The sequence below is a fragment of the Neomonachus schauinslandi genome, chromosome 13 (genome assembly GCF_002201575.2).
Source record: "Neomonachus schauinslandi chromosome 13, ASM220157v2, whole genome shotgun sequence".
NCBI lineage: Eukaryota > Metazoa > Chordata > Mammalia > Carnivora > Phocidae > Neomonachus > Neomonachus schauinslandi.
This window is the reverse complement of record NC_058415.1, coordinates 74,600,167-74,609,294: the sequence shown is the minus strand read 5'-3', so window position 1 is coordinate 74,609,294 and position 9,128 is coordinate 74,600,167.

The following is a 9,128-nucleotide window of genomic DNA, read 5'->3' as shown; positions in this document are numbered from 1 at the left end:
AGAACTCATACAGGAATTCAGTAAAGTGGGAGGATATAAAATCAATGCACAGAAGTCAGTGGCATTCCTATACACCAACAACAAGACAGAAGAAAGAGAAATTAAGGAGTCGATCCCATTTACAATTGCACCAAAACCATAAGATACCTAGGAATAAATCTAACCAAAGAGGCAAAGGATCTGTACTCAGAAAACTATAAAATACTCATGAAAGAAATTGAGGAAGACACAAAGAAATGGAAAAATGTTCCATGCTCATGGATTGGAAGAACAAATATTGTGAAGATGTCAATGCTACCTAGAGCAATCTACACATTCAGTGCAATCCCCATCAAAATACCATCCACTTTTTTCAAAGAAATGGAACAAATAATCCTAAAATTTGTATGGAACCAGAAAAGACCCCGCATAGCCAGAGGAATGTTGAAAAAGAAAAGCAAAGCTGGCGGCATCACAATTCCGGACTTCCAGCTCTATTACAAAGCTGTCATCATCAAGACAGCATGGTACCGGCACAAAAACAGACATATTGATCAATGGAACAGAATAGAGAGCCCAGAAATGGACCCTCAACTCGATGGTCAACTAATCTTTGACAAAGCAGGAAAGAATGTCCAATGGCAAAAAGACAGTCTCTTCAACAAATGGTGTTGGGAAAATTGGATAGCCACATGCAGAAGAATGAAACTGGACCATTTCCTTACACCACACACAAAAACAGATTCAAAATGGTTGAAAGACCTAAATGTGAGACAGGAGTCCATCAAAATCCTAAAGGAGAACACAGGCAGCAACCTCTTCGACCTCAGCTGCAGCAACTTCTTCCTAGAAACATCGCCAAAGGCAAGGGAAGCAAGGGCAAAAATGAACTATTGGGACTTCATCAAGATAAAAAGCTTTTGCAAAGCAAAGGAAACAGTCAACAAAACCAAAAGACAACCGACAGAATGGGAGAAGATATTTGCAAATGACATATCAGATAAAGGGCTAGTATCCAAAATCTATAAAGAACTTATCAAACTCAACACCCAAAGAACAAAGAATCCAATCAAGAAATGGGCAGAAGACATGAACAGACATTTTTCCAAAGAAGACATCCAAATGGCCAAAAGACACATGAAAAAGTGCTCAGTATCGCTTGGCATCAGGGAAATCCAAATCAAAACCTCAATGAGATACCACCTCACACCAGTCAGAATGGCTAAAATTAACAAGTCTGGAAATGACAGATGTTGGCGGGGATGCGGAGAAAGGGGAACCCTCCTACACTGTTGGTGGGAATGCAAGCTGGTGCAGCCACTCTGGAAAACAGTATGGAGGTTCCTCAAAAAGTTGAAAATAGAGCTACCATATGATCCAGCAATTGCACTACTGGGTATTTACCCCAAAGATACAAAAGTAGGGATCCGAAAGGGTACGTGCACCCTGATGTTTATAGCAGCAATGTCCACAATAGCCAAACTATGGAAAGAGCCAAGATGTCCATCAACAGATGAATGGATAAAGAAGATGTGGTATATATATATATATATATATATATATATATATATATATACACAATGGAATATTATGCAGCCATCAAACGGAATGAGATTTTGCCATTTGCAACAACGTGGATGGAACTGGAGGGTATTATGCTGAGTGAAATAAGTCAAACAGAGAAAGACATGTATCATATGACCTCACTGATATGAGGAATTCTTAATCTCAGGAAACAAACTGAGGGTTGCTGGAGTGGGGGGTGGGGTGGGAGGGATGGGGTGGCTGGGTGATAGACATTGGGGAGGGTATGTGCTCTGGTAAGCGCTGTGAATTGTGCAAGACTGTTGAATCTCAGATCTGTACCTCTGAAACAAATAATGCAATATATGTTAAGAAAAAAAAAAAAGAAGATAGCAGGAGGGGAAGAATGAAGGGGGGGAAATCGGAGGGGTAGACGAACCATGAGAGACGATGGACTCTGAAAAACAAACTGAGGGTTCTAGGGGCGGGGGGCGGGATGATGGGTTGGCCTGGTGGTGGGTGTTGGGGAGGGCACGTTCTGCTTGGAGCACTGGGTGTTGTGCGCGGGCGGTGGGTCGTGGAGCGCTGCATCTGAAGCTGGCGATGTGGTGTATGGGGATTAACATAACAATAAAAAAAAAAAAAAGAAACTAATATACAGGCATTCCCTGATAAGTTTTTAAACCTCAAAGCAAAAATAAGTAGCTTAATGCTGCTAACTATAAGAATTGTTCATTTTCAATGAAGAGAAACAAGACTAGATTTGAATTTCTCCTCTGCAACAGTCAAAACCAGAAAGCAATAAATAAACATTTATAAAACCATCAGAAAATTCAAATGTAAACCAAGATTTTACATCTTGACATGTTGTCCTCAAATATAATGCAGTAGAAAGACACTTTTAGTCCTGCAAAGACTCTAGAAATTTATCAGCAAGCACCAGTCACTCAAACCTGTGTTCATACACTAAAGGCAGACTATGGAATGAACTCCTAGATCCGAAATGTGTAAGTTGTTCCATGGGATAGTCAATTTACAGAGGTTAATAAATAAGAACACAAGGTCCATTATTCATATCCCTTTTACAACCTTCAGCACATTGCATTATAGTTTTAGAGTTGCTTCCTTATGAGACCTTTCCTCCATAGCATGATAATCTTGAGAGCAAAGACATTTATTTGTATTATCCAGTCTATGCTCTGAAAGTGTTTGTCAATTACATCTGTTATCTCTTGTGGCATAATCTCATTTAAAGCCATTCTCTTGCCTCCTAGATCTGATCACATTGAGCACTTTTGTGACGAGAATCATAGAAATCACTAACAAATCCCATTTAGAGATTCTATATTACAGCAATCTTTTCCAAACCAAAGTTTAATTTTTACAGCAACTTTGGACAGTGGAACTCAGAGCTGTGTCTGAAACATGACATGAAATGTACATACACACAGGTTGTGATGGAAGAACAGAGCTTTCGAGGGAGGTGGGAAAAGGCAGCTGGCCCAGTGAGGGACTCCCCAGTCCCAGGTCTGCCACCTAGAAGAAGAAACTGGTACTCTGTGCAGATGGTATGGTTTACTCCTAGGAATGCTCTTCTTTTCATGGCAAATCATTGTTCACTATCCTCTATACAGTCTTATCAGGATCTCCTTTGATGTAATTGTAGTGTAATTCAGTTGTAGTGGATGAAAGCCTTTCATTCCAAGCACTTATAGCCAAGTGGTTTTCAATTATATCAATATGTAGCTTTAAAATTGGTCTTTTCATTGGATAAACTTTGACAAACATACTAAGTCACAGAGTATTATGAATTATAATTATACTGAAATACAGGATAATGAATAAAATTATCATTAATATATTCTTCGTTTATTTTTTTGTTATGTTGTGTTGATCACCATACATTGCATCGTTGGTTTTTGGTGTGGTGTTCCATGATTCACTGTTTGCGTGTGGCGCCCAGTGCTCCGTGCAGAGCGTGCCCTCTTTAGTGCCCATCGCCGGGCTGGCCCATCCTCCCACCCCCCTCCCCTGATCATTAATATATTAAAGAGTAGAACTGGCAAAGTATTTGTCCAGGATTAACTTTATAAATAATAGTAATTACTATGATTATTAGTAAATAGTAATGTACATTCTAAAAACCTAGAGGCCACATGGGGCTTCTCCTCCAAGAAAATTCCTAATGAGGAGGACTGAGAAGCCAGGTTGGAAATGTCTTGACCTTTGTGCTACATACTTCAGTGCTTTCTTGTTCTCCCATGATGCCACCAAAGTTAATGGGCTGGGGCTGCTTCTGACCCCTGAGGAAACATTTCACCCTGGAAAAGGCTGAGACAGAATTATCTTCTGAGTTTTAGGACCAAAAATTTAGGATTTTTTTTCATTTTAAAATTTTTATTTCATAATGACCCACAGTAACACAAGTATATTCCTCTTAAACTTTACAAAGCAGTATCTTATATATCATTTCACGTCATTCTTAGCAATAAGCCTGTTTAGATCACAGTGATTACGTAGGAGCAGTATCATGGTTGGCTGTCCGTTAATCACTCTACATGGGCGGCCTCCTAGAATCCTTGCAACTCTGTGATGTGGAGTTTATGCCTTTACCCATTTTAGAGAGAAGTAGTGAGCCACAGAAAGATCATATAAGCATCTGCAAATCACAGGGCTAATGAGTGCTGGAGTAAAAGACCAAACCCACCGTATTGATCTGCTTATGGATAAGAATTTTTATTGTCATGGCTCTAAGATTGTACATTTGGTTATATTTTTTTCCTCCTAATTTAATTAAAAACCTTGTAAAACCTAAAAAAAAAAAAAAAAGCTCTCATCACCAAAAAACACATTTTTGTAACTACTTATGGTGACAGATGGTAACTAGACTTATTGTGGTGATCATTTTCCAGTGTATACAGCTATCAAATCTTTATGTTGTACACCTGAAACTAATAAAGTGCTACTTGTCATTTATGCCTCCATAAAAATAAATAAAAATAAAAGCGAAAGGACCAAAAAGGAGTTCTCTCTCCCAAGCTGGGATTTAGTGCTATGTAATATCATGCCCATGCTCAACATTACATCATCCTACTTCCCACCAGGGGACCATGCCCCACACTTTGGGAAAATATCACGGTAATGCCCGCATCTACAGCAAACATCTTGAGGACTCTAAATGATCAGAGCTCTTATTCAAACAGAAGTAAACTTAAAAGAAAGTGGAGTGAGCAATCTCAGTCCTTCCTCTCATATGGACAGTACTTTGTATATGTAATGAGACCTCATGCCCTGTTTCTCACTTAACCACAACTGTGTGCAAACCACCCCAGAACTCAGTGGTGACAGTCACTTATCATCATTTCCTCGTGTGTGAGTTGCATGGGGGTTGACTGATCTCAGCTGGGCTTAGCTGGGGTGCACGTCTGAAGTGACCCTGATCCATGTCTCTTATCCTCCTCCTGGACTAATGGGCTAATTGGGCCATATTCTTTTGTGTCACTTGCAGAAGAGGAAGAGCAGAAGTGGCTTGAAATTCTAATACTGTCCCTTTTGCCCACAAACCATTGACCAAAGCAAGTCACTTAGTCAAGTCCAAAATCAAAAGCAAGGAAATACACTCTGCCCATGTTCCATGTTGGTGCTGTGTCAAAGGTATGACCATAAGCAGGAGAAGCAACGATGCCATCTACCACACTCCATATCTCATTTAACCTTTCTGGAAATCTTCATTTGACTGTCCCTTACAATATCAACTGCAACACGCTCAGAAGTAAATTTAAGTTCCTACATTTATGGTCAACTGATCCTCCGCAAGAGTGCCAAGACCATTCAGTGGGAGAAAGAACAGTCTTTTCAACAAAAGGTGCTGGGATCCCTGGATATCCCCATGTAAAACAATGAAGTTGGACCCCTACCTCACACCAAATACAAAAATTAACTCAAAATGGATTAAAGACCTACACGTAAGAGTTAAAACTATACAACTCTTAGGAGAAAATACAAAAGTAAATCCTCATGACCTTGGGTTAGGTGGTTGGTTAGACAGGACATAAAAAACACAAGCAACAAAAGAAAAAAATATTAAACTGAACTTCATAAAAATTAAACCTTTTGTGCTTCAAAAGGACACTACCAAGACAGTGAAAAGATAATCAACCGAATGTGAGCAATATTTATAAATCATATACCTGATAATGGTCTAGTATCCAGAATATGTAGAGAACTCTTTTAAAACTCAATCCAACTTTTAAATGGGCAAAGGATTTTAATAGATATTCCTCCAAACAAGATGAACAAATGGCCAATATATACATGAAAAGATGCTCAACATCATTAGTCAGTAGGAAAACACAAGTTAAACTATAATGAGATACTACTTCATACCCACTAGGATGGCTAAAATAAAACACAGACAACAGCAAGTGTTGCCAAGGATGTAAAGTGAATGGAACCCTCATACATTGCTGGAAGCACTGAAAAATGGTACAGCTACTCTGGAAACAGGTGGGCAATTTCTCAAAATGCCAAACATAGAGTTACTGTATGACTCAGCAATTTCACTACCAGGTATATATAGATATATATCTGCATACAGATGTATATATGTGTATATATATATATATATATATCTCCAAGAATTGTATATAAATATATATATATATCTCCAAGAGAAATGATAACATGCCAGTTAAAAGACTTGCATACAAGTATTCACAGTGGCATTATTCACAGAGCCAAAAAGTAGAAACAATGCAAATGTCCATCAACAGATGAATAGATAAAATATTATATATTCATATAAGGGAACATTATTTGACAAATAAAGGACTGATAACCTGTTACGATATGGATGAACCTTTAAAGGGTTACGATAAGTGAAAGAAACCAGACACAAAAGACTACATGTTGTAGGATTCCATTTCTATGAAATGTCAAGAATAGGCAGATCCATAGAGATAGAAAGTAGATTCGTAGTTGCCAGGGACAGGAAGGAAGGAGAACAGAGAGTGACTACTAATGGGTATGGAGTTCCTTTTAGGGTGATTGAAATATTCAGGAATTAGTGGTGATTGTGACATGACTCCAGGAGTGTAATAAAAACTGAATTTTCTAGAAGTGTGAATTCTGTGGTATATGATTTATATCTCAGTAAAGCTGTCATTTTAAACATGAATTTAAAAAACAATCCAATTAGAAAATGGGCAAAAGGCACCAAGAGACATATTACCAAAGAAGGTGTGTGGGTAACTAGCAAGCACAGTAAAAGATCTCACACACCATTAGCCATTAGAAAAATGCACATTCAATTCACAATGAGACAACAACACACACCTGGCTAAGTGGCAAAAATAAGAAATAGTGGGGGGACAAAACCCCACTGGATGAGATGCAGAAAAATAGGATCACTCATACCTTGCCAGTAGGAATGAAAAATAGGACAGTCACTCTGGAAAATAATTTGGCACTTCCTTTCAAAACTAAAAATGGATTGGGGCGCCTGGGTGGCTCAGTCATGAAGCGTCTGCCTTCGGCTCAGGTCATGATCCCAGGGTCCTGGGATCGAGCCCCACATCGGGCTCCGTGCTCCGCAGGAAGCCTGCTTCTCCCTCTCCCACTCCCCCTGCTTGTGTTCCCTCTCTCGCTGTGTCTCTCTCTGTCAAATAAATAAATAAAATCTTTAAAAAAAAAAAAAAAACTAAAAATGGATTTACCATACAATCCAGTGATAGCACTCTGGGGCATCTATCCCACAGAAATGAAAACTTATTTTCACATGGAAACTAGTCCTTGAGTGTTCATAGTAGCTTTGTTTGTGACAAAGACCAGAAACCATTTAAACATCTCTCAGCATGTGAATGGTTAAATACACTGTGATCCATCCATACCATGGTTTATGACTCAGCAATTCTAAGGAATGAACTACTAATACACACAGTAACTTGGATGAACCTCAAATTATGCCAAGTGAGAAAAAAACCCACCAACCTCAGAAAGATACATAACTACTGCATGTTTCCATTTATGTAATATTCATGAGATGACATAATTATAGAAATGGAGAAGGATTGGTGGTTTCCAGGGGTTAGAGATGGTGGGGAGAGAGGGTAGGTGTGACAAGAAAGGGGTAATACACAGGAGCTTTGTGGTGATGGTACTTAGATGTCTTGATTGTGGTGTAGTCACATGAACCACACATGTAATGAAATTACACACAGCGATGGGCGTATGCACACACCAATACATGTATAACTGGTGTACTTTGCATAAGCTCTATGGATTGTAACAGTGTTCATATCCTGGTTTTGATACTGTTTGTATGCAAGATGTTAACATTGGGGAAGTCTGGGTGAAGGGTTCATAGGACCTCTCTGCATATTTTTTGACAACTTCCTACAAATTTGTAATTATTTTCCAAACGAAAGTTTTTAAAAGGCTGAATTTGTCCTCATCCAAAATGTGCTCCTCTTCCTGAATTCTCCCATTTCACATTCACAGAAGCAAAAGCTAGACGCAAAGGCATCCGCCCATACTCCTCATCCTTCCCTCTCAACATCAAATAATAATAATGACGATAGTGACAATGAAAATAATAAAACAACGTTTATTGAGTGCTTCTTCTCTACCCTTCTACTTACAGCATGCAGGCTGAATTTATTCCTCACATCAACTCTATTACCTTTAAAATCATCCCATTTTAAAGATAAGGAAACGAGGGGTCCAGGGGCTAATAACGATGGCAAGGTAATACAGGAAGCTAAGAAGACAGGCCTCTCACCCTGGAGGTCTGACTCTATTGCCCATGAGCTGTGGAATCACTGAATTCAACGTCCACCCCCTCAATGCCGACCAGTGTCTTAGTTCAAGATTTCATGATCCTCTGCCTAGACCAAGAATCAGTACAGGAGCCTGCTGACTGGTCTCCTACCCCAGACTCAAGAGGAAGGAAGCAATCATACCATATATCCTTGAATGGTAAACCACCCCAAACAGAAGACAATCCTCCAGTTTCTCATGCAAAGAGGTCTTAAAGTATTTTTGCCAACTTGCATAGTTAAATGTTCAGTGCTATGGGTGAAATAACCAAGCTCTATTTATAGGGATCCAATACAATATGTATTTACAATGGCATATTACATAAAACACATGAATTTGGACGTACTGCTATCCTCACTCACTTTCTGAAACAATTCCATTTAAATGCTTCACAGACATCTTTAACATCAGCCTTGATCTCAGCTTTCCAAAGTATATTATCTCAATTTCTTATTTGAAAAATAGTGCTTTTGAACCCACTTATGATGCTGTCCTTGAAGAGCTAAAAGGACTCATTCATACAACATCAAGAAAGTTTAGGTTTTTTACATTTGTTCTGGAGGTCAGTGGTTCTCAACACTGAAGGAGAATTAAAAATCATACTGTATTTTAAAAAGACAAGGAAAGGTCAAAAAAATCATACTGTATTATAAACTTCAAAGCTGCTAAAAGACTAGATTTTATCGATCTCAACACAAAAAGGAAATGTTACGTGGTGTGATAAAGGTGTTTACTAATGCTCCTGTAGTAATAATATTGTAATATATTCATGTATCAAACCAACATGTTATAGACATCAAGCTTACACA